This window comes from Theropithecus gelada, chromosome 1 (genome assembly GCF_003255815.1).
Source record: "Theropithecus gelada isolate Dixy chromosome 1, Tgel_1.0, whole genome shotgun sequence".
Lineage (NCBI taxonomy): Eukaryota > Metazoa > Chordata > Mammalia > Primates > Cercopithecidae > Theropithecus > Theropithecus gelada.
This window is the reverse complement of record NC_037668.1, coordinates 79431389-79456403: the sequence shown is the minus strand read 5'-3', so window position 1 is coordinate 79456403 and position 25015 is coordinate 79431389. Positions and strand designations below refer to the sequence as shown.

The following is a 25015-nucleotide window of genomic DNA, read 5'->3' as shown; positions in this document are numbered from 1 at the left end:
TGGCTTGAGCCTTTTATGATGTTATGATGTTAAGAGAAAAAATGTGAAAAGTTAAAGGGACTTCATTAATCATATGATATTATTCTTCTAACAAGAAGAGAGGCTCCTTATTTTGAGACACCCTAAATTGTGTCAGGTTTGATTTGTATTGATACTGTTCACCCAGAAAAATAATTAGCACTGAGAAGTTTTGAGTTCTATTCTAACCTCTTCTACCGTTAAGTTCAAGGCCAAAGTTATACAACTATTTCTACAAGTTTTTTAGAATCAATTAACATTTGTCAAATGGAGAATAAAAGAGTCAATCCATTAGTAAGGCTAAGAATCTTATGGCTTAGGCAAAAGTCATGATCATGCATCCATTTAGTTATTCAACAGATATTTTTGGTTATTTACTCTGTGCTAAATACTGGCACACAACAGTCAGCAGAATAGTTATAGATTTTACTAGTCTAGTAGAGAAGACAGACATTACTCAAATTATACACAAACTATTAATTACAGACCTTGAAGTGCTATGATTGAATCTTACATTTGTTGCACACTCTTCGGGTTACAAAGGGCTTTTCTCACACGTGATTTCATGGGAAGTCATGTATAGAAGTTAAAAGTACAGATTTTGGTGTTTCCTAGAACTGGGTCTGAGCCTGGCTTACCCACTTACTTACAACTGGGCTTTTGGGCAAGATTCTGAGCTTCTATTTCTCTATCTTTTGAATGGGGAAAAAACAGGACATTCATCACAGGGCTATTATGAGAATGCAATGAGATGATGCATGAAAATACTCAGCACAATGCCTGACATATGGTTCCAAACAGTAGCTATGATTATTACACACATTTTTTCTTTTCTTTTTTTTGAGACGGAGTCTTGCTTTGTCACCCAGGCTAGAGTACAGTGGCACGATCTCTGCTCACTGAAAGCTCCACCTCCCGGGTTCCCGCCATTCTCCTGCCTCAGCCTCCCGAGTAGCTGGGACTACAGGTGCCCGCCACCACGCCCAGCTATTTTTTTTTTTTTTGTATTTTTATTAGAGACTGGGGGGTTTCACTGTGTTGGCCAGGATGGTCTCGAACTCCTGACCTTGTGATCCGCCCGCCTCAGCCTCCCAAAGTGCTGGGATTACAGGCGTGAGCCACCGCGCCCGGCCTTACACACATTTTTTTCTACATAGCACTTTTTCTTTCTTCTTTCAGAGAAAAGACAATGTAGTAGGCCATTCTTGCATTGCGATAAACAAATGCCTGAGACTAGGGCCGGGAGCGGTGGCTCGGGCCTGTGATCCCAGCATTTTGGGAGGCCAAGGTGGGTGGATCACCAGGTCAGGAGATGGAGACCATCCTGGCTAACAGGTTGAAACCCCGTCTCTACTAAAAATACGAAGAATTAGCCGGGCGTGGTGGCACGCTTGACCCGCAGGCAGTGGTTGCAGTGAGCCGAGATCACGCCACTGGATTCCAGCCTGGGCCAGAGTGAGACTCCGTCAAAAAAAGAAAACAAGGAAAAAAAGAAATGCCTGAGACTGGGTAATTTATAAAGAAACGAGGCTTAATTGGCTCACGATTCTGCAGGATTTACAGGAAGCATGGTTCTGGCATCTGCTCAGCTTCTGGGGAGGCCTCGGGAAGCGTATAATCATGGCGAAAGGTGAAGGGGGAGCAGGTATGTCACATGATGAAAACAGGAATGAGAGCAAGAGAGAGAGTAGGAGGGGGAGGTGCCACACACTTTGAAAGGACCAGATCTCAGAGCAAACTCAGAGCGAGAGTTCACTGATCACCAAGGGGATGCCCCAAGCTATTCATGAAGGATTCCCCCATGATCCAAACACCTCCCACCAGGCCCCACCTCCAACATGAGATTTAGTGGGGACATGCATTCAAACTATATGAGACAGTTTTGAAATCAGACAGATTTGGGTTCAAATCTCAGGTCTACCACTTACTAGATGCAAAATGGTATTTAAAAATACCTATCTAACCAGGCGTGGTGGCTCATGCCCATAATCCCAGTACTTTGAGAGGCCAAGGAAGTAGGATTGCTTGAGCCCAGGAGTTTGAGACCAGCCTGGCTAACATAGTGAGATCCTAATTTCTATAAAGAATCAAAAACTTAGCCAGGTGTAGTGGTGTGCTTGGGGTCCCAGCTGCTTAGGAGACTGAGTTGGGAGGATTGCTTGAGCCCAGGAGATTGAGGCTGCAGTGAGCCATGATCGTGCCACTGCACTCCAACCTGGGCGACAGAGAAAGACCCTGTCTCAAAACAAACAAAAAAAGACCCTGAAAACAAAAAACAAAAACAACCAACAAAACACCTATCTCACAGCATTGTCCATGAGCGTGAATAAAGTGAAGTTTTTAGGGAACCCCAGGAGGGCCTAACACATAACACATCTTTTTGCCTTGGCATCTATCATTATCCTTCACTGGGTAGATGATGGTCAAGGAAGCAGGATCCACTTAATTCAAACCACAGCAAGTTAAGGCAGAAAGAAGCTCCTGGGGCCCCTCCCTGAGGAGGGAGTGACAGAGGTGGTCCCCAAGACCTGTCTAATTACCATGACCTTGAAAGAGACAGGGGGAGACCACAGAAAGTGTTGAAGAGGTAAAACCTCTTCCCTTTTAGAATTTTTTCAGTAGGGCCTGAAAATTAAATTGACATCAGACAGATTAACAGGAGAACAGCATAGAAATGTATTTAATGTAAGTTTTATGTGACAGGGGAGCCCTCCTAAGGAAATGACGACCTATAGAAGCAGTTAGAGTCAACTACTTGTGTGGTGAATTGGACAAAGAATAGTAAGTTGTGAAATGTGGTAAGGGAAAGGGGCTTGGGCCAGGATAATTAGGTAGAGAAGTGACGAGGGAGATAAGGGTTAGTTTAACAAAGTTTGTTTGTCTAGATTTCCTTTGACTTCAACTTCCTGTCTTTGATAATAAAAGTGTTAGTTTCCTTTTGGTATAGGGAAGACATCTTTCATGTGGGGAATTTTCCCCTGCTTTTCAGAAACAAAATGAAGGTCAGAGTGATCTTCTTGCACTTGCTGTTTTATAAGTGCCTTTAATTCAAAATAGTCGATATGGAAGAGCAGCGTATTTTGGAGTGGCATGTTCTTAACTCTTTCAAAAGCAAGCTCAAGTCCCCTGGGTCTCATAAGGGGAAACAGCTGAGTCATCAGACATGAGTAATAGGAGCTGACAGAGCCAGCTCAGGGTGGTCTTGCTGGATGTGTGTTGATGTGGGATATTCATGAGTAGACATAAGGTAATAAACCTAGATACTGGAGGCTGGGCACTATGACTCACGCCTGTAATCCTAGCACTTTGGGAGGCCGAGGTAGGTGGATCACTTGAGGTCAGGAATTCGAAACTAGACTGGCCAATATGGTGAAACTCTGTCTCTACTAAAAATACAAAAAAAAAAAAAAAAAAAAAAAATTAGCTGGGTGAGGTGGCAGGCACCTGTAATCCCAGCTACTCAGGAGGCTGAGGCAGAAGAATCGCTTGAACCCAGGAGGCTGAGGTTGCAGTGAGCTGAGATCAGGCCACTGCACTCCAGCCTGGGTGACAGAGCGAGACTCTGTCTCAAAAAAATGAAACAAACAAACAAAACCTAGATATTGGGGAGTGGGAGAAGAGAACTATTCATTGAACTACAGGGAGAAGATCAAATAAAGTTTACCCCGAAGGCCTCTTCCAGCTAAAGCTGCCAAATTGCCCTGTGACTCTGGGACCCATAGTGGGCCCAGGAAATGGGAGTCAGCAACTCTGAAGCATAAAATCAGAAAGGCACTGAATATTTGGATGGAGTGCCAGGACCCAGGAAGAATGCCTCTTTGTCTACATGCCATCCATGCCAAAGCAAAACAAATTTATCAGCATCTCCTTGAAACTACAAGAAAGAGATTAAAAAGTTTAAGCAACAGAACAGGATAAATGGAAATTGATTGTTCATTATCATCATTACTAATTCAAGAAGGCATAAAATGTTGTTGCTAATCTCTTTACTTGGTGAGCTGATTTTATTACTTTACTAAACATAAATATGTATAAGGGATGAGTCCCTCTAAGCACAGTTTTCCGTCTACTTTTATGAGAATAAATGTTTCATGACTTTCTTTTGTTTTTGTTTTGGTCTGTGATCACCCAACCAATCACCAAATTCATTTCCTTTTTTTTTTTTTTTTTTTTTTTTTTTTGAGACGGAGTCTTGCTCTGTCACCCACGCTGGAGGGCAATTATGCAATCCAGCTCACTGCAACCTCCACCTCTTGGGTTTAAGTGATTCTCCTGCCTCAGCCTCCTGAGTAGCTGGGACTACAGGCGTCCACCACCATGTCTGGCTAATTTTTTGTATTTTTAGTAGAAACAGGGTTTCACCATATTGGCTAGGCTGGTCTTGAACTCCTGACCTTGTCATCTGCCTGCCTTGGCCTCCTAAAGTGTTGGGATTACAGGTATGAGCCGCTGTGCCTGGCCTGTTTCATGCCTTTCAACCATACATTCCGATGGTGATCTTCAGCTCTTAACTGTCATAGAGGAGGGTGAAGTAGGGTATTAAAGTATAAGTGCCTCAACTACTTGGTATTCAAGCCACTGCACATGGTAATACACAAATAGTGGGATTCAGACAATCGGACAATGAGAGAAATTTCAGGAATACTAGAATCATCCCTTGACATACCTTTACCATTCCTGTAAGTCTTGGTCAGTATTAGCTGCATTTTGTCTTTAAGTTCTTTTTTTCTCCTTTACTTATAGATGAATGGAAAAAACGATGGGTGCAGTCTAAACATCAGCCAGATTATGGTAAATTTCAGCTCACTGCAGGAAAATTTTATGGAGACAAAGAAAAAGATAAAGGTAAATACTGGAACTCAGTATTAGCACATATAATTATTGTATATTAATATACTAATTGGGGAAATTCTGACTTTTATACAACTGTTTTTGTCTGTGATATCACCCAATCACCAAAATCATTTCCTTTTTTTTTTTTTTTTTTTTTGAGATGGAGTCTCTCTCTCTGTTGCTCAGGCTGGAGTGCAATGCTGTGATCTCAGCTCACTGCAACCTCCACCTCCCAGGTTCAAGCGATTCTCCTGCCTCAGCCTCCTGAGTAGCTGGGACTAAAAGTGCAAGCCACCCTGCCCAGCTAATGTTAGTATTTTTAGTAGAGACGAGGTCTCACCATGTTGGCCAGGATGGTCTCCATCCCTTGACCTTGTGATCTGCCCGCCTCAACCCCCAAAGTGCTGGGATTACAGGCATGAGCCATCGCGTCTGCCCTTTTTTTTTTTTTTTCAGACGGAGTTTCGCACTTGTTGCCCAGGCTGAAGTGCAAAGGTGCAATCTCGACTTACCACAAACTCGGCCTCCTGGGTTCAAGTGATTCTCCTGCCTCAGCCTCCCAAGTAGCTGGGATTACAGGCATGCACTACCATGCCAGCTAATTTTGCATTTTTAGTAAAGACAGGGTTTTACCATGTTGGTCAGGCTGTTCTCAAACTCCCAACCTCAGGTGATCCACCTGCCTCGGCCTCCCAAAGTGTTGGGATTGCAGGCGTGAGCCACTGCACCCGACCTTTTTTTTTTTGGAGATGGAGTCTCACTCTGTCGCTCAGGCTGGAGTGTAGTGGCACGATCATGGCTCATTGCAACCTCTGCCTCTGCGGTTCAAGCGATTCTCTGGCCTCAGCCTCCCAAGTAGCTGGGACTACAGGCATGTGCCATCACACCCAGCTAATTTTTGTATTTTTAGTAGAGACAGGATTTCACCATGTTAGTAAGGCTGGTCTCGAACTCCTGATCTCAGGTGATCCACCCACCTCGGCCTTCCACATTGCTGGGATTACAGGCATGAGCGCCACTGCACCTGGCCCACCCAATTCATTTCTCTTTCCTAAAATAAAAAGTTAGTAGATGGAGTGCTCCCTTCGGCAGCACATATACTAAAAAAATTAGTAGATGGAAAAGAATGAACTCTCCACAAAAATAATATGTCCATTCATTGAATAACAGGAGTTCAAAACTAAGCCCTTCCACAAATCCCTGTTAGTCTTCTTAACAACTTTAATAAGTGATTACTATTATTTTCCCAGTTTTTCAGAGGAGCCTCGGAGAAGTTATTTGCCCAAGGCTATATACACAGCTGGCAAGAGGTAGAACCTGATTCTGGGTCTGACTCTAGGGACTATATTCATTACTGCTGGACTCTTGCTTTCCCCAACCCCCTAGGATTTTAAAAATAGCATGCTGCACTTGAAACAGGGGAAGGCACTATATAACATCCAAATGTTGTTCTTCCCTAGAGGAGCTTACTGTGATGGAGAGAGGAGTGGACAGACCCTAGGGCTAACTCCCATGACTTACTAGCTGCATAATTTCAGCAATTCTTATTTCTCTGAGCTTCAATACTAGATGGAGATAATAACCATCGCCTGCCATGCTCATTAGACAGGGCTTTTGTTAAGAGCCAAATAATATTGTGGAGGAAAGGTGAGCTCTGAGCACAAGTTCTGCAGGCTTGAGTTTTTTGTCTGAGAAAGCTTTTGTCCTCTAAGTAGAATCCATTGATCATTCCCTGAAGTGATTTCCCATCTTCTTCCTCCTGGCTACTGTTATGAATCTCATTTTCATATTGATTAAAGGAGAGAATTATGAACTGGCTTGAGAATTTTAAATTTTAAATCCATTCTGGAAAACTGTTCCCAGAGTATTAAACGGTATTAAAGGGAAAACCGTTTCCAGAGTAGAGAGAAACTGGAGACAGCATGACCCGTGGGAAGCTGTGCCTTGGTGATGCCAGTGAGGGTAGTCTGCTCAGCCACCCATCTCCTCTCAGTGTGATTTCTTGGTTGTTGTCCCTCACATTGTATCCCATTCAGGTTCATTAGATTCCTCCTTGTTCTCTAGAAGAGTCCTGGGTTACAAAAGAGGCTTAGAGAGAAGGCAGGTGGAATCGAGCTACAAAGTAGTGTTTGGCAGAATAGAGACTCAAAACTTGGTCTTGCCTGCAGGTTCAGTGCTCTTTCCCTTGTGCACACTCCCTCCTCCATGAAGTCTTCCCTGGTTACTCTAGCTGTTCTTGGGGTCTTTGGGGAAGCAAGCATACTTTGTTTAATTTTATTTTGTTTTGATTAAGACGGGTCTTGCTCTGTCACCCAAGCTGGAGTGCAATGGTGTGATCGTAGCTCACTGCAGCCTCAAACTTCTGGGCCCAAATGATTCTCCCACCTCAGGCTCTGGAGTAGCTGGGACTACAGGCATGTACCACCATCCCCAACTAATTTTTAAAATTTTTTGCAAAGACAAGGTCTCATTATGTTGCCCATGCTGGTCTTAAACTCCTGGCCTCAAGCAATCCTCCTGCTTTGACACACTGAAGTGCTGGGATTAGAGGCATGAACCACCATGCCAGGTCAAGCATATTCTTTAAAATGTAGACAGCTCCTAACATAATGTCAGACGTGAAAGTGTTTACCACAGAGCCTTGTATACAATAAATGCTCATGAGATGTCTAATTCAGAACCTGTGATTCTTCCATGTAATTTAACACATACTTATTGAGCCTTTCTTCTATGCCAGGTCCTGTTCCAGATTCTGGGAATATAAAGAAGCCCCTGTTTTTCAGAAGCTAAAAATTATTCAAAGAGACTGAAATAAACCTAGTTTCAACATAGTGTGACCCAGGAAAGTACAGAGAGCTGTGGGATCATAAGGAAGGACCCAGCTGGGTGCGGTGACTCACGCCTGTCAGGAGTTCGAGACCAGCCTGGCCAACATGGTGAAACCCTATCTCTACTAAAAATACAAAATTAGTCAGGCGTGGTGGTGGGCACCTATAATCCCAGCCACTTGGGAGGCTGAGGCAGGAGGATCATTTGAACCCGGGAGGTGGAGGTTGCAGTGGGCCGAGATTATGCCACTGCACTCCAGGCTGGCGACAGAGCAAGACTCTGTCTCAAAAGAAAAAGAAAAAGGAAGGACCCTCACCAAGTATGAATAATGATAGCCCCTTGCATTTTATGTTGACAGTTTACAAAGTACTTTTCAGATCTCTCACTCACTTGACCTTCAACAGGACTCCTCTGACATAGGAGTAATTCTCCACATTTTGCTGGTGTGGAATTGAAACTCAGAGAGTTAACAGAGCCCTAACCAGTAAGCTGGGCAGCAGCATGGAATAATAGAAAGACCACTAGCCTGGAAGCCAGGAGACTTGGCTTGTATGGCATGATTTCATTTGTGACTCTGTGGTCTTGGATAAGTAACTTTTCCTCACTGGGGCTTGGTCTGCTCATTTATAAAGTAATGTGGTTAGACTAGAAAGGCTCTGAGATCTATTATTGCCCTGATACTCTCTGGAGGAGGAAGTAAAGTCTTGTGGTTGAGGATGGGGGCTCTAGAATTAAATGAACTGGTTGAGTGATCCTGCACCAGTGAAATAGCCTCAATGGCTTCATGATAAAGCAGAGAAATTACGAGAACCCACTTCATAGGGTTATTATGAAGCTTAAGTACAGTAGTAATATATATGAGTGAAACACATTGGCAATGAGTAAGTGTTCAGTGAATGTTAGCAATGATTACTATTTGATCTACTAGGCTATGGTAGGAAGATGTCTGGAAAGTGCAGAGGCTCTTTCTACCACAGCACTTTTGTAGGGTAGAATCTCATTCTGGTCACCCAGGGGAGACTCAGAAAAACAGGTCTTTGTTTTGTAAAGTTGTAGAACAGTCTTCAAGTATCTCTTGAAAATCAGAGATAGCATGGTATGGGGAAAGAATCAGACAAACATGGCTTAAAATTCCAGCTTGGCTCCTTACTAGCTATGTGGCCCTAGGCAGGTCACTCACCTCCTTATGACTCAGCCTCCTGATTGTAAAGTGGAGATAATACTCATTTTGCAGGGTTGCTTTGAGGCTTGAATAAAAGAATGTGTGCAAAGCTTTCAGCACAGGTGTGGAAGAAAATACCAGAGATTGGTGAGGTTAAGTGCTGGATCTCTCTGGCTTTTTGGGTAATTAAGCCTGAAGACTCTGTGCTTTCTGCTTCTAGGTCTCCAAACCAGTGAAGATGCTAAGTTTTATGCCCTCTCAACCAGGCTGAAACCATTCAGCAATGAGAATGAGACCTTGGTGGTTCGGTTTTCAGTAAAACACGAGCAAAGCATCGATTGTGGTGGTGGATATGTAAAACTCTTTCCTGCCACCACCAGGATCTGAGTATTACATCATGTTTGGTAAGCTGTCTGATAGCAGTCACTGTCAGCTACATTAGGTCCTAATGACAGCCACTGTAGTTGTTGAAAACGTTCAGATTCACTTGGAACAGAAAATGTCTAATATGATAACTCCACCCCTGTCTCCACGTAGTAGGACTCTTCAAAGACGTGAAAAAAGCAACTCTAAACCTGAATGTTAATATAAGTAAACCACAGAGGTGAGGAGGCACATGGTACCATATTAAGAAATCTATAGCACAGGCCGGGCGCGGTGGCTCAAGCCTGTAATCCCAGCACTTTGGGAGGCCGAGGCGGGCGGATCACAAGGTCAGGAGATTGAGACCATCCTGGCTAACATGGTGAAACCCCATCTCTACTAAAAATACAAAAAACTAGCCGGGCGTGGTGGCGGGCGCCTGTAGTCCCAGCTACTCGGAGGCTGAGGCAGGAGAATGGCCTGAACCTGGGAGGCGGAGCTTGCAGTGAGCCGAGATCGCGCCACTGCACTCCAGCCTGGGTGACACAGCGCGAGACTCCGTCTCAAAAAAAAAAAAAAAAAAAAAAAAAAGAAATCTATAGCACAGGGAGACATTCTCCAGTTCTCAGAAGAGGAGAAGGAGGTCATCAGCTATGTAGACCCTCTCAAAGGTACACTACAATAAGGCACTGTACTCTGCCTCAGTGAGAGAAAGGCACAGGAGGTCAGGGAAGTGACCTTTTCTTTTAGTATCTGAAATGTGTCCAGAGTGTTGCATCTGTAACCTAAATATGTAACTAGGCCTCCTTGGGGCAGTCCAGATCTTACTTAAGCACGTGTGTGCTTTGGATAGTCAGAGAGTGGTAACGTGGGAGGTAAGGCTGAAAATTAAATTAAGGCTGGTTGCAGTGGCTCACGCCTGTAATCCCAGTATTCTGCGGGGGGCTGAGGTGGGTAGATCACCTGAGGTCAGGAGTTCAAGACCAACCTGGCCAACATGGTGAAACCCCATCTCTACTGAAAATACAAAAATTAGCTGGGCGTGGTAGTGGGTGCCTGTAATACCAGGCAGGATAATTGCTTGAACCCGGGAGGTGGAGGTTGTAGTGAGCCGAGATTGCACCACTGCACTCTAGCCTGGGTGACAGAGCAAGACTCCATTTCGAGAAAAAAAAAAATTAGCTGGGCATGGTGGCGGGCCCCCATAATTCCAGCTACTCAGGAGGCTGAGGCAGCAGAATTGCTTGAACCTAGGAGGCAGAGGTTGCAGTGAGCCGAGGTTGCACTACTACACTCCAGCCTGGGCGACAGAGTGAGACTCTGAGCCTTTGTCTCAAAAAGAAAGAAAAGAAAAGAAGAGAAAATTATGTTAAATCTATTCCTGACGGTTGGCAGATAAGGCTTTCTGGGCTTAGAGACACTGATGATCTCTAGAGTTCCTTCTGGAGTTTTTACAAAGCATAAAGGGCCCCAGGCTGTATTTCTAGGTAGGCTTGGGTTTGAATACCAACAATGCTACTTACTAGCTGTTTGAGTTTGAGCAACCTGCTTAACTGTTCTGAGCCACCATTTTCCCAGCTAAAAGTGGGGGATAGTGACACCTACTTGTTGTAAGAATTAAATGACATGGTATAAAATGCCTGGCACAGAAGGGGTTTCCGGTTAGGTTTGGTCAATGGGAACCCTGGGAGATCAGAGGTGGAAGAGAGTTGTGTTCCTCAACTGAAAGTCAGTGTCTCTCTTGCCTGTCTTTTCCACAGGACTCTTTCTTCCAGGCTCTGGCAAGCACTCCTTCTAGCCCCTTTAGGCCTAGGGGTCGAACCCCATTGTTGCTAGCCCTGAGCATAGCACTGTACTTTATGTTTTCACAATGTCCTGCCCCAACCTTCGTAAATCGTCCTTTTATTAAATCCTTCTCAAATGATCCCAAATTTGATTGTGCCATCTATTTCCTGCTGGGACCCTGATTAACACACATGCTGTGTTTGTCTTGGGTCTTGGCCTTAGACCAGGCAAACTGCCTTAAAGTTACGTGAAATTATGCTTTGGGGTTTAATTTCCAGGCCCTGACATTTGTGACTTTGGCAACAACAAAGTACAGGCCATCCTTCATTACCGAGGGAAATACCATGAGAACAACGCCATCAAGTGCAGGGTGAGTGTGTGCTTATCCTCAGCCAAGGGGGAAGGAGATGTATTTTATATGTGTTATTTAATTCTTACAAAATCCTATAAATTAAAACTGTCATCTCCATTTTGCAGGTTAAAAAGTAGATCTGGAGAAATGCTGTAAATTGCAGGATTTCATAAAGGAGCAGTTGATCCAAAAGCCTAAGAAGTTATATGAGGTCCTCTTGTGGAACAATACTTGGCATGGCCCAGTTCCCCACTGCTAGACATTGGAGAGGATGGGGGAAGGAGGGACTGTTGGACTTAGAAACGGGAATGGGGGGTCAGTTTATCATAGTAACATCAAGTTAGAGACACCTAGGTTGGCTAGAAGATGGTAGGTGGATTTCATCAACAACTCAACAGGCATTCACCAAATACTAACTCTGTGCTGGGCCTTAGGCTGGGGACAGAGTGGACCAGACATGGCCTTTGACTTCACAGAATTCACAGTCAATGAAGGTAAGAGTCAAGCAGAGTGACTACCTAGTATGATGGGCATCTGTGGGAGCACAGAAGAGGACCCCTACCCAACCTGGAGGCTTAGGAAGTACTTCCTAGAGAAGAGTTCTCCTGAGTTGTACTTTGAAAGATGAACATGACTTGATCTTGTGAGGTGATAAGACAATTTTAGGGAGAACTGAATTCTTAGAAAAGATAATCACAGAAGAAAAGTCAAAGCGACTTGAGAAAGAGTAGCACTGCAAGTGGGAGCATAGAGAGAGGCAGGAACCGAGCCTACAGAAGCCCACAGGAGTCGTTGGAGAATGAGTGTTTCACACCCAAAGCCTTCTTTAGCAAGACGGTATAAAGGCTGTACCATGCAGAAGCTCTCTGAGGTCCTTCTCTGGGGCAGGCCTCATGCTGGAAGCTGCAGACACAACAGATAAATCATATATGACTCCTGCCCACAGTCTAGTGGGACAGGCAGAAAGACAGGTAAGATCAGAGAATGATGAGAGCTGCAGTGCAGGGAAAGATGAAGGCTAGGGAGACCAGAGGAGTGTGTACTAGGAGAAGAGGTCCAGAATCCATATAGGGTTAACCAGAGAAAAGGGTTAAAGAGTATGATAAGGTTTGTTTGTGACTATGTGGGTGGTGGCATTCAGGGAACTGAGGGTCTGGTGCATTTAATGCTTTGGATCTAAAGATGTTCAAAATGGAACTGAAATATTCCCCCATTCCCTTTATAGATCAATAAAGACACTCACCTGTATACTCTGATTATTCGCTTCAATGCTACTTATGAGGTTAAAATTGACAACCAGCAGGTGGCAGCTGGGAATCTGAAGGAGGATTGGGACTTCTTGCCTCCCAGGAAAATAAAAGACCCCTATGCCTGGAAACCAAGGAAATGGGATGAATGCCTGCACATAGAGGATCCGGAAGACAAGAAACCTGAGATCAGAGGGTGTTTGGCTGGGAAGCAGGTGGGGTCTCAGCTGTGGAAATAGGAGAAGGAGGCTGGGAATGATGGAGCAGAGACTGGAGACGTCAATCCCTCAAGGAGGTATTCAGCTAGATATTGTTTTCCAAAGAGGCATGGAGGGAAGAGGGCAGCCACTTACTTTTGTTGGGGATCCAGCAGCCTCTGTGAACAGTGTGTTATGATCCCTCTTTTGTGGATAAGGAAACTGATGCTTAGAAAATGAAGTAACTTGCACAAGCATATACGCGTTAGAACCAAGATTTGAACCTACATCTTTTTGACTCTTAAGTTATCAATATGGGGAAGGTGTGGAGTATACTCATTGGCTCATTATTATTATTCTGGAAAGCTGTACTGGATATAGCTATTAATAGAATAACCCTTGCCCTCTAGGGATTCTGAATATAGTAAGGGAGGCAGATAAGAAAACAAAGATCAAAATATGTGATCAGTGCTGAGAGCCAGGGAGGCAAGCCAGTGAAAGCCCAAAAGAGGATCTCAGCCCAGCCTGAGTTGAGGTGTAGGCAACGGTCTGGGAAAGAGAAGGAAATGCTTGAGTGAGTGAGTTAACTTAGGAGTTGGGAACATAAACTCTGGGGTCAGGCAGATATGGGTTTGAGCACCACCATTTTCTAACTATGGGACCCCATCCTACTAGCAGTGAACCCTGCACAAGGAGCGTAACTGCTGTGAAAGTTCAGTTTTGCAAACGGGAATTATTTTAATACTTATGTGTGAAGATTACTGTGAAGATTAAATGAGCTAATAAAAAATACATAATGTAGTGCCTGGTATATAGGAAGTCCTTAATGTATGGCCTTTATAGATTAATAATATGCTGGATTTCAAATAATAGATTTATTAGAGAAAAGTAAGTGGGAAACTGGGGTAGAGGGAAGACATTCCAGACCCAAGGAACAGCAGAAGCAAAGGCACAGTTGTTAGTTGGGAAACAGCATGGTGTGTAAAGAACTGAAAGCAGTAGTTCAGTATTTGGGGAACATAAGGTTCAAGGTGGGGCATGGTAGGAGATTAGGTTGGAAAGGTCTGTTGGAGCCAGGCCAGGAAGGGCCTCACCCGCCACATTGCTACTGTGCAGGTCAGAGCAGGGTCAGTGTCAGGCAGAAGAGATGCTTGAGGTCAGGCAGGGGTCAGCATGGGACCAGCCAGCTGGAGTCCAGCCCCTAAAGAGAGGCCTGCAGAGAGATGGGCAGTTGCCTAGCCACATGTAGGGAGATTTAGCAGAGGGCCCCAGTCCTTGGTGGAGGGAGGTGTAGTAAGGGAATTAAGGCAGATGATCAGGCAAAGTGTCTGGGCCTTTAGCACCATGGAAAAATAAGGGGCTAGGTTGCTGCCATGCCCAGAAGGCAGGCTTACGGTAGGAAGACTAAACATGGACCCTCCCCTCCTGGTGAGGACCATGCACCTGATGTAGTCAGGGTTGGCTTGGCTCAAGGGCTTCAGGAGAATAGAGAGGCTGCAGGCCTCTGTGCTCCCTGTTGAGTGGAATAAGGGAAGATGGAAACTGATTAAATCGACAGGGCACTGTCACAACTATAGCCCCCAGGATAGGTTGCTAACTATCTGTCTTAGAAATCATAAAACTGCTGGGACTGGCTGGGAATCAGAGAAATATCCCAATCACAATTGTGTTGAATGACTGTGAGTTTGGTGGGCTGGCATGGAAGCCTTCAGTCAATCTGGACAAATGGTCACAACCAAAGCGAACTGCCAGGCAGACAGAGCAAAGCCTTGGAGGCTAAACAGCATAGAAATATAAAAGTTGGGGTAGGCTATTTTTGATCTTGTAGATCTCTGTCTTGGGAAATCAGAGGGTCCTGGGGTACAAGGAAGGACTGATGCAGGCCTGGGAGCATACTGGGATACAAAGCAGGTCACCAAGACGCCTTCAAGAAGAGGGACCTAGGCTAAAAGACCTATTATAACAATAAGGGGCCATGATTGTGGGGGAGGTTGTGTCCAGAGACAAGGGAAATTCCCGTCTTATTTAAGCTTAAAGAACTCAAGATCAAAGTGATAGTGAACCCAGAGGAGGGATTGGAAGTGCTTAAAGCCTCTTTGTTTTCTGCCTTATGTTTGTTTACAGGTCCTGAGCTGGACCCTCATATAGATGATGACGGGAGAGGGCAGAGGGAAGTATCCAGGTCCAGCCTGACAGCACTCTGGATGCCCCGTTTCTTTTCCCCTCCCCTCCCCTCCCCTCCCCTCCCCTCCCCTTCCCTTCCTTTCCTTTCCTTTCCTTTCTTTTTATGATCTTGCTCTGTCACCCAGGCTGGAGTGCAGTGACATGATCATGGCTCACTGTGACCTCCACCTCCTGGGCTCAGATCCTCCCACCAGGTGCGTGCCACCACACTTATCTAATTTTTGAAGTTTTTTGGGGTAGGGACAGGGTCTCACTATATTGCCCAGGCTGGTCTTGAACTCCCGGGCTCAAGCAGTCCTCCCACATTGGCCTCCAAAGTGCTGGGATTGCAGATGTGAGCCACCACACCCCGCCTGGACCCCCAGTTTTATCCCAGCCTACGCATCTACCCTCGTGAAGGAACATTTCATTTTAGAACTGGGAAGACTTTGAATACATCCTGAATCCAGAAGCCAAGAAGCCGGACGACTGGAATGAGGCTATGGATGGGGAGTGGGAAAGGCCTCTGATACCAAACCCAAAGTATAAGGTGAGGGAGGTCTCTCTTTCCAATGGCTGTGAGAGATGAGACAAAAGAAATGTAAATGCTAATTGATGAAACAGAAATTCTGAGATCCTGTCATCTTCCTTTCCCTTAAACCCCCAATAAGACTGTAGCCTCTTCTGAGCCCTGCTCTCAGGGCTATGCCTACGTAGGATGGGGTGGACTGGTAAAGGCCAACATTGACAGGTATAGGGCCAGGCAGCCCTGGGCCTGGAGTTTGTCCAGAGTGGTGGAAAGCAGCCTGTCACAGGAACGTAGTCAAAATAGGACATGGGTTTGGGGTCAGGAACTGGAAGTCTTAGAAATAGGCCAGAAGGAAAAAGGGTAGGACATGAATGAGCCAAAAATGCAAGGGGTAGGGACACTTTTTATTTTATTGTATTTATTTATTCATTTATTTTGAGACAGAGTGTTGCACTGTCATCCAGTCTGGAGTGCAGTGGCATGATCTTGGCTCACTGCAACCTCCACCTCCGGGGCTCAAGAGATTCTCGTGCCTCAGGCTTCAAGCAGCCAGGACTACAGGCACGCGCCACCACGCCCGGCTAATTTTTTGTATTTGCGGTAGAGACGGGGTTTCACTCTATTGGCCAGGCTGGTTATAGCATATCCACCATCCCTATACAGGAAGCATGGTGGCATCAGCTTCTGGGGAGGCCTCAGGTATCCACAGTGATGGCGGAAGGTGATGGCAGGGTGTCTCACACGGTGGGAGCAGGAGCGAGAGAGAAAGGGGGGAGGTGCTACACAATTTAAAAGTAAGCAGATCTCATGATCACTCACTCACTATTCAGTACCAAGGGGGGATCGTGCTAAACCATTTATGAGAACTCTGCCCCTGTGATCCAATCACCTCCCACCAGGCCTCACCTCCAACACTGGGGATTATAATTCAACATGAGATTTGGGTGGGGACATGATCCAAACCACATCAATTGGCCTTTCTGATTGCATAAGATCAGAAGAATGACAAAATACTAATGCTGTGTTCACTGTTTGGTTCTTTGCTTAGGGAAAATGGAAACCTCGGATCATCGACAATCCCAATTACCAGGGGGAATGAATTCATCCCAAAATAGACAACCCTAAATATAAGCCTGATGCCACCATTCGTCACTATTATAACATTAGTGTTCTCAGCCTGGACCTTTGGCAGGTAAAGCCCTCTGGGCTCAGAGCCACTGAGCTGCAGTGTCTCAGTTTTCACAAAGCAGAAAGAGCCCCAGGCTGGAAATCATAAGACTTGAATAAGTCTTGGTCTTTCTAAGCCTCAGACTGCTGATCTTTTAAACGGGGGCCGTCACATTCTTCCTAATAATTATAACAGTTACTAAAATTTACTGAATGCCTCTCATGTACCAAATGCTGTATTAAAGACTTTGCATATGCCATTGAATTTTCACTAGGAAGTCTCCTACTTCTTTTTTTTTATTTTGGAAAATTTTAATATATTCTCTATTGTTAAGTGCACCAGATGCTGGACTTCTGAAGCAACAATTATACTTCAGCATAATAACATTTTCTACATTTTTTCTGTTCATGTTGCTTATTCCTCTGATTTATCTAGAATCAATGAATCTGAAAAACAAAAATATTCTTTAAGCACCTGGTAAATTTCGGGTCCCACATTAGAAAATGAGCAAGCATCAGTAATATTGATGGGGGTGAAAGTATGACATTGCGAAAGTCTCCTACTTCTAAATGTGAAAAGGAGACTCAGAAAAGTTAAATAATTTGCCTGAAGACATATATCTGTTAAGGTAAGTAGAAAAGCTAGAATTTAACTACAGCTCTTTTTTTGTTTGTTTGAGACAGAGTCTCACTTACTCTGTGATCAATGCTGGCGTGCAGTGGCGCAATTTCAGCTCACTGCAACCTTTGCCTCCTGGGTTCAAATGATTCTCCTGCCTCAGCCTCCTGAGTAGCCGGGACTACAGGCATGTACAACTACGCCTGCCTAACTTTTCTATTTTTAGTAGAGACAGGGTTTCACCATGTTGGCTAGGCTGGTCTCCAATTCCTGACCTCAAGTGATCCACCGCCTTGGCCTGGGATTATAAGCGTGAGCCACCATGCCTGGCTGAGTGCAGGTCTTTCTGATGTCAGATTCAAAGTTCCAATACTTTACACTGCTTCTGCTGGTCCTACATGATCCTTGGAGGTGCTTCTAGGGATAAAGGGAAATCAGAGATGTGGTAAAACTCTGAAACATTAAAATCCCCGGACAGATGTTAGGAGTGATTGCCCCAGCCATGATGATAAGTCCTGACCCAGCTTCCCTCCCTCTGCCAGTCATCTTTCCTCTGTTTGGAAGGTAAAGAGGAGGGGACAAATACTTCAGCCTTTGAAAAGTTGTTGTCCTCTCCATCTCTTTCTTCTCTGAGACTTATTACTAAAGATGGAGAGGACTCCTCCCCAAATCAGGAGAAAAGAGAGTGCCTCAAGGTGCCAGAGTAAAGGCCTTGGCCATGATTCCTCCCAGGAGTCTGTTAGAAACTATAGTCTACAAAGTCCTGGATGAAGAATTCCCCTGGAGAGGAAGGGAACTCACTTTTGTTAAACACTGGCCTGGGGTCAGTGCTTTACCTACATTACCTCCCCAAATTCTCACAACTCTGTCAGGTAAGTACTATTATCCCTTATTGTTTTCGCATTTTATGTTTGAGAGAATTGAGACTCAGAAATGCCAAGTGACATGTCCAAGAGCACAAAGCTAACGCATGGTAGAGACATGATTCAAACATAGGTCTGTCAGTCTCTAAAGCCTTTGCTGTAATGATTACACCCACTGTACAACAGAGCCTCTGGAAGCCATAGCCACCTGTCCTTGGGTATATCCTGCAAAGTCCCATGGCCACGGAAATCTGTGTCTCTGATCAGTGATTTCTACAGTTCAGAGCCACCGAAGGTTTCTGGGACTGACACCCCCTATTTGAAGCTTTCTTTGTTTGTTTATTTATTTTCTACTTTATTTATTTATACTTTCTTGCTTCTCTGGCTCAAGAAGACCAACATAGGAGTAGAATGAGGTCATGTATGTAAATAACCAGGAGCATGTATAGCGGAGTGGGGAAGGGTTCAGAAGAAAAGGAAGGAAGGGAGGAAGGGACACATTGTATCTTTCTTTTCTTTTCTTCCTCTCTAATTTGAAGAATGTGGATACACTTTGTATTGTTACTATTTTTTTTTTACAGTTGTCTCTTTTTAATACATAAGGAGAACTTTCTACATCTTGTAAACATATGTGATCATATTAATATGCCTAATCTGATTATTTCATTAAAATGCTTATCCCCCCACTGAAAACATTAAGGTACACATTTTAAACTGTATCTTTATTCATATACAAAATTAAAAGTATTTGACACTAATTGCTCTGGGTTCTATCAACCTCTGAAAGCAGGCAAATCTTAGTATTTGAAGAATTTAAACCATGCCAGAGGAGTGCTTCTCAAACTTTAACATGCATATGAATAAAATGGGGGGTCTTATTAAAATACAGATTCTGATCCAGTAAGTCTAGAATGAGGCCCAAGAGACTACATTTCTAAAACTCCAGCATTATCTCTTAATTTTGTGAGGTAGGTGTGTGTGTGTGTGTGTGTGTGTGTGTGTGTGTGTGTGTGTATTTGAGAGAGAGAGAATTCTGCACAATGCAGACATTACCTTTGGGAGCATGTTTTTTTCTAACTTCCAATTGGGTCTGGCACTCACAGGTCCTACTCCACCACCTCCCACATCCCCCGCCCCCGCACTCAGCCAGCACAGAACATCCAGGTTACCACGGGGTCCCTGAACTTCATTGAAAAGTCAAGTGACTCTCAGCATGGAGATGGGTGGGAAGTCCCTCACCTGCCTCCGCCCCAATTTCCAGCCTTCAGATGCTCTGGCAGCCCAGATGCCCTCCCCATCCCTCCTTGGTCCCAGCCTAGTAAGATGATCAACTTTCCTGCCTAGTCCCTGACCTCTCCTGTTCCCTATTCTGACACTTCCAAAGACAACCCCTTTACCTTTTTTTCTTTGGTGGAAGTGACTGCATTGTTTTTTTTTCGTTGTCGTTGGTTTTGTTTTTTAAATCAGCACAGAGGCTGGGAGGAGATGGTAGAGAACAAAGAAACGTTTCCTCTTACCATTGGAACTCTTCATGATCTTTGAAGGAATGAGTGTAGTCTAACCACAATGAGTATAACCTAGTCATAATGTCATCACCCAATGGGTTCATCTAACCCACTGCCCGGAAAAGCTGGAGCACTGAGAAGAGCAAGTTTCCACAACAAAGAGTTTAATAAATGCAAAGCTCGCTAAGCGGAAGGATAGGAAATTTTTATTACTCATATTAGCCTCTCTGAAAATTCGAAGGCTAGGATTTTTTTAAGGATAGCTTGGCAGGCGGGGGGCTAGGGAATGGGGAATGCCAATTGGTTGGGTTGAGGGTGAAATCAGAGAGTCAAAGCTGTCCTCTTGAGCTGAGTCAGTTCCTGGGTGGGGGCCACAAGACCAGATGAGCCAGTTTATCAATTTGGGTAGTGCCAGCTGCACTCTGCATCAGAATGCAGAGTCGGAAAAACACCTCAAATACCAATCTTAGGTTTTACAATAGTGATGTTATCTACAGGAGAACTGGGGAGGTGGCCTCTGGCTGCATGACTCCTGAGTCATAATTTCTATTTTGTTAGTTTTACAAAGGCAGTCTGGTCCCCAAGCAAGGAGGGGGTTTGTTTCGGGAAGGGGCTGCTATCGTCTTTTTAAAAAAAAAAAAAAAAATAGATTATAAACTAAATTTCTTCTATAGTTAGTTTGGCCTATGACCAGGAATGAATAAGGGCAGCTTGGAGGTTAGAAGCAAGATAGAGTTGATTAGGTCAGATTTCTTTCACTGTCACAGTTTTCCTAGGTCAGATTTTTCTCACTGTCATAATTTTTGCAAAGGTGGTTACAATAATACAAAGCACATTGATATCCCTTACATCGTATGGTCTGTGCCACAGCCCTGTGAGGCCAAGAGGGTAGGACTTACCGTTGCCATTTTACTAATGAGAACACTGAGGACTCAGAGAGGAGACTTGACTTGTCAGGGCCCGTCGCTAACAAGTGCCCAGACCTTTGCTCTTTACATGTTATTACTCAAGTGGGATAGCACAAGTAACTTGCAATGAATTCCTTAGGGCCTTAGGCTTTAGTCGAACACAGTTCATAGTTCTTTTACAGAGAAGATATAAGTAGACCATGATCACCAGTTAGGATGCAGGACTGGCAAGCTCATAGCCCATGAGTTTAATGTAAGGGCAATGGGGGCAAAAGGGCATTAAAAACAACAGCGAGATTAGGAGCAGTTCTCATGAAAGTAGGGAAAGTGGAAAAGCCAACAAATAGACAGTTCTCTTAGCAAGACTGCTGATGACTCAAAAAAAATCCCAAAGGTAAGAAAATATCTTAAAGATGCAGAAGGAATTTTAAAAACCAATTGTTAAAAAATGGCTCATAGCAAAATAATTATCTCTATTCAAAGTGGCTATTTTATCACTTGTTTCTCTCTTGGAGGCAGGATTGGTTGGGTAATGTAAGCCCAAATAAAAGCCTTTCTATTAAAAACAAGAAAACTTTTTTGGCTATGAAACAGTAAGGCAGGGTTTTTTGTTTTTGTTTTCAATTTTTAGTTTTTGTGGGCACATAGTAGGTATATATATTTATGGGGTACATGAGCTATTTTGATACAGGCATGCAACATGTAATAATCACATCAGGGTAAATGGGGTATTCATCACCTCAAGCATTTACCTTTGTGTTGCAAACAATCCCATTACACTCTTTTAGCTGTTTTTATTATTATTATTATTATACTTTAAGCTCTAGGGTACATATGCACAACGTGCAGGTTTGTTACATATGTATACATGTGCCATGGTGGTGTGCTGTACCCATTAACTCGTCATTCACATTAGGTATATCTCCTAATGCTATCCCTCCCCGCCCCCCACCCACAATAGGACCCGGTGTGTGATGATCCCCTTCCTGTGTCCCAGTGATCTCATTGTTCAATTCCCACCTATGAGTGAGAACATGCCATATTTGGTTTTCTGTTCTTTCGATAGTTTGCTGAGAACAATGATTTCCAGCTGCATCCATCTCCTTACAAAGGACATGAACTCATCCTTTTTTATGTCTGCATAGTATTCCATGGTGTATATGTGCCACATTTGCTTAATCCAGGCTGTCACTGATGGACATTTGGGTTGATTCCAAGTCTTTGCTATTGTGAATAGTGCCACAAGAAACATACGTGTGCATGTGTCTTTATAGCAGCATGACTTATAATCCTTTGGGTATATCTCCAGTAATGGGATGGCTGGGTCAAATGGTATTTCTAGCTCTAGATCCTTGAGGAATCGCCACACTGCTTTCTACAATGGTTGAACTACTTTATAGTCCCACCAACAGTGTAAAAGTGTTCCTATTTCTCCACATCCTCTCCAGCACCTGTTGTTTCCTGAATTTTTAATGATCGCCATTCTAACTGGTATGAGATGGTATCTCATTGTGGTTTTGATTTGCATTTCTCTGATGGCAAGTGATGATGAGCATTTTTTCATGTGTCTGTTGGCTGTATGAACGTCTTTTGAGAAGTGTCTGTTCATATCCTTTGCCCACTTTTTGATGGGGTTGTTTGTTTTTTTCTTGTAAATTTGATTGAGTTCTTTATAGGTTCTGGATATTAGCCCTTTGTCAGATGAGTAGATTGCAAAAATTTTCTCCTATTCTGTAGGTTGCCTGTTCACTCTGATCGTAGTTTCTTTTGCTGTGCAGAAGCTCTTTAGTTTAATTAGATCCCATTTGTCAATTTTGGCTTTTGTTGCCGTTGCTTTTGGTGTTTTAGACATGAAGTCCTTGGCCATGCCTATGTCTGGAATGGTATTACTTAGGTTTTCTTCTAGGGTTTTTATGGTTTTAGGTCTAACATTTAAGTCTCTAATCCATCTTGAATTAATTTTTGTATAAGGAGTAAGGAAAGGATCCAGTTTCTGCTTTCTACTTATGGCTAGCCAATTTTCCCAAAAGCATTTATTAAATAGGGAATCCTTTCCCCATTTCTTGTTTTTGTCAGGTTTGTTAAAGATCAGATGGCTGTAGATGTGTGGTATTATTTCTGAGGACTCTGTTCTGTTCCATTGGTCTATATCTCTGTTTTGGTACCAGTACCATGCTGTTTTGGTTACTGTAGCCTTATAGTATAGTTTGAAGTCAGGTAGTGTGATGCCTCCAGCTTTGTTCTTTTGGCTTAGGATTGTCTTGGCAATGCAGGGTCTTTTTTGGTTCCATATGAACTTTAAAGCAGTTTTTTCCAATTCTGTGAAGAAAGTCATTGGTAGCTTAATGGGGATGGCATTGAATCTAGAAATTACCTTGGGCAGTATGGCCATTTTCACAATATTGATTCTTCCTATCCATGAGCATGGAATGTTCTTCCATTTGTTTGTGTCCTCTTTTATTTCATTGAGCAGTGGTTTGTAGTTCTCTTTGAAGAGGTCCTTCACATCCCTTGTAAGTTGGATTCCTAGGTATTTTATTCTGTTTGAAGCTATTGTGAATGGGAGTTAATTCATGATTTGGCTCTGTTTGTCTATTACTGGTGTATAAGAATGGTTGTGATTTTTGCACATTGATTTTGTATCCTGAGACTTTGCTGAAGTTGCTTATCAGCTTAAGGAGATTTTGGGCTGAGACGATGGGATTTTCTAAATATACAATCATGTCATCTGCAAACAGGGACAATTTGACTTCTTCTTTTCCTAACTGAATACCCTTGATTTCTTTCTCCTGCCTGATTGCCCTGGCCAGAACTTCCAACACTATGTTGAATAGGAGTGGTGAGAGAGGGCATCCCTGTCTTGTGCCAGTTTTCAAAGGGAATGCTTCCGGTTTTTGCCCATTTGGTATGATATTGGCTGTGAGTTTGTCATAAATAGCTCTTATTATTTTGAGATACATTCCATCAATACCGAATTTATTGAGAGTTTTTAGCATGAAGGGTTGTTGAATTTTGTCAGAGGCCTTTTCTGCATCTATTGAGATAATCATGTGGTTTTTGTCTTTGGTTCTGTTTATATGCTGGATTACGTTTATTGATTTGCGTATGTTGAACCAGCTTTGCATCCCAGGGATGAAGCCCACTTGATCATGGTGGATAAGCTATTTGATGTGCTGCTGGATTTGGTTTGCCAGTATTTTATTGAGGATTTTTGCATCGATGTTCATCAGGGATATTGGTCTAAAATTCTCTTTTTTTGTTGTATCTCTGTCCAGCTTTGGTATCAGGATGATGTTGGCCTCGTAAAATGAGTTAGGGAGGATTCCGTGTTTTTCAGAAGGAATAGTTTCAAAAGGAGTGATACCAACTCCTCCTTGTGCCTCTGGTAGAATTCGGTTGTGAATCTGTCTGGTCCTGGACTTTTTTTGGTTGGTAGGTTATTAATTATTGCCTCAATTTCAGAGCCTGCTATTGGTCTATTCAGGGATTCAACTTCTTCCTGGTTTAGTCTTGGGAGAGTGTAAGTGTCCAGGAAATTATCCAATTCTTCTAGATTTTCTAGTTTATTTGCGTAGAGGTGTTTATAGTATTCTCTGATGGTAGTTTGTATTTCTGTGGGGTCGGTGGTGATATCCCCTTTATCATTTTTTATTGCGTCTATTTGATTCTTTTCTCTTTTCTTCTTTATTAGTCTTGCTAGCGGTCTATCAATTTTGTTGATCTTTTCAAAAAACCAGCTCCTGGATTCATTGATTTTTTGGAGGGCTTTTGTGTCTCTATCTCCTTCAGTTCTGCTCTAATCTTAGTTATTTCTTACCTTCTGCTAGCTTTTGAATGTGTTTTAGTTGTTTTTAAATGTATAATAAATTACTGTTGACTGTAGCCATCTTGTTGTACTATCAAATACTAGATCTTATTCATTCTACCTAGCATATATATATATATATATATATATATTTTTTTTTTTTTTTTTTTTTGAGACAGAGTCTCACTCTGTCACCCAGGCTGGAGTGCAGTGGTGAGATCTCTGCTCACTGCAACCTCTGCCTCCCACGTTCAAGCGTTTCTCCTGCCTCAGCCTCCCAAGTAGTTGGGATTACAGGCATCCACCACCACATCCAGCTAAGTTTTTGTTTTTGTTTTTGTTTTTGTTTTTGTTTTGTTTTTTTTTGAGACGGAGTCTCGCTCTGTCGCCCAGGCTGGAGTGCAGTGGCCAGATCTCAGCTCACTGGAAGCTCCGCCTCCCGGGTTTACTCCATTCTCCTGCCTCAGCCTCCCGAGTAGCTGAGACTACAGACATCCGCCCCCTCGCCCGGCTAGTTTTTTGTATTTTTTAATAGAGACGGGGTTTCACCGTGTTAGCCAGGATGGTCTCGATCTCCTGACCTCGTGATCCGCCCGTCTCGGCCTCCCAAAGTGCTGGGATTACAGGCTTGAGCCACCGCGCCCGGCAATTTTTTGTATTTTTAGCAGAG

General features: G+C 43.6%; 1 pseudogene; it reads left to right on the top strand.

The window, feature by feature from the left end:
• LOC112626877 overlaps positions 1-25015 on the top strand; it is a 45782-nt pseudogene that overhangs the window by 15363 nt on the left and 5404 nt on the right.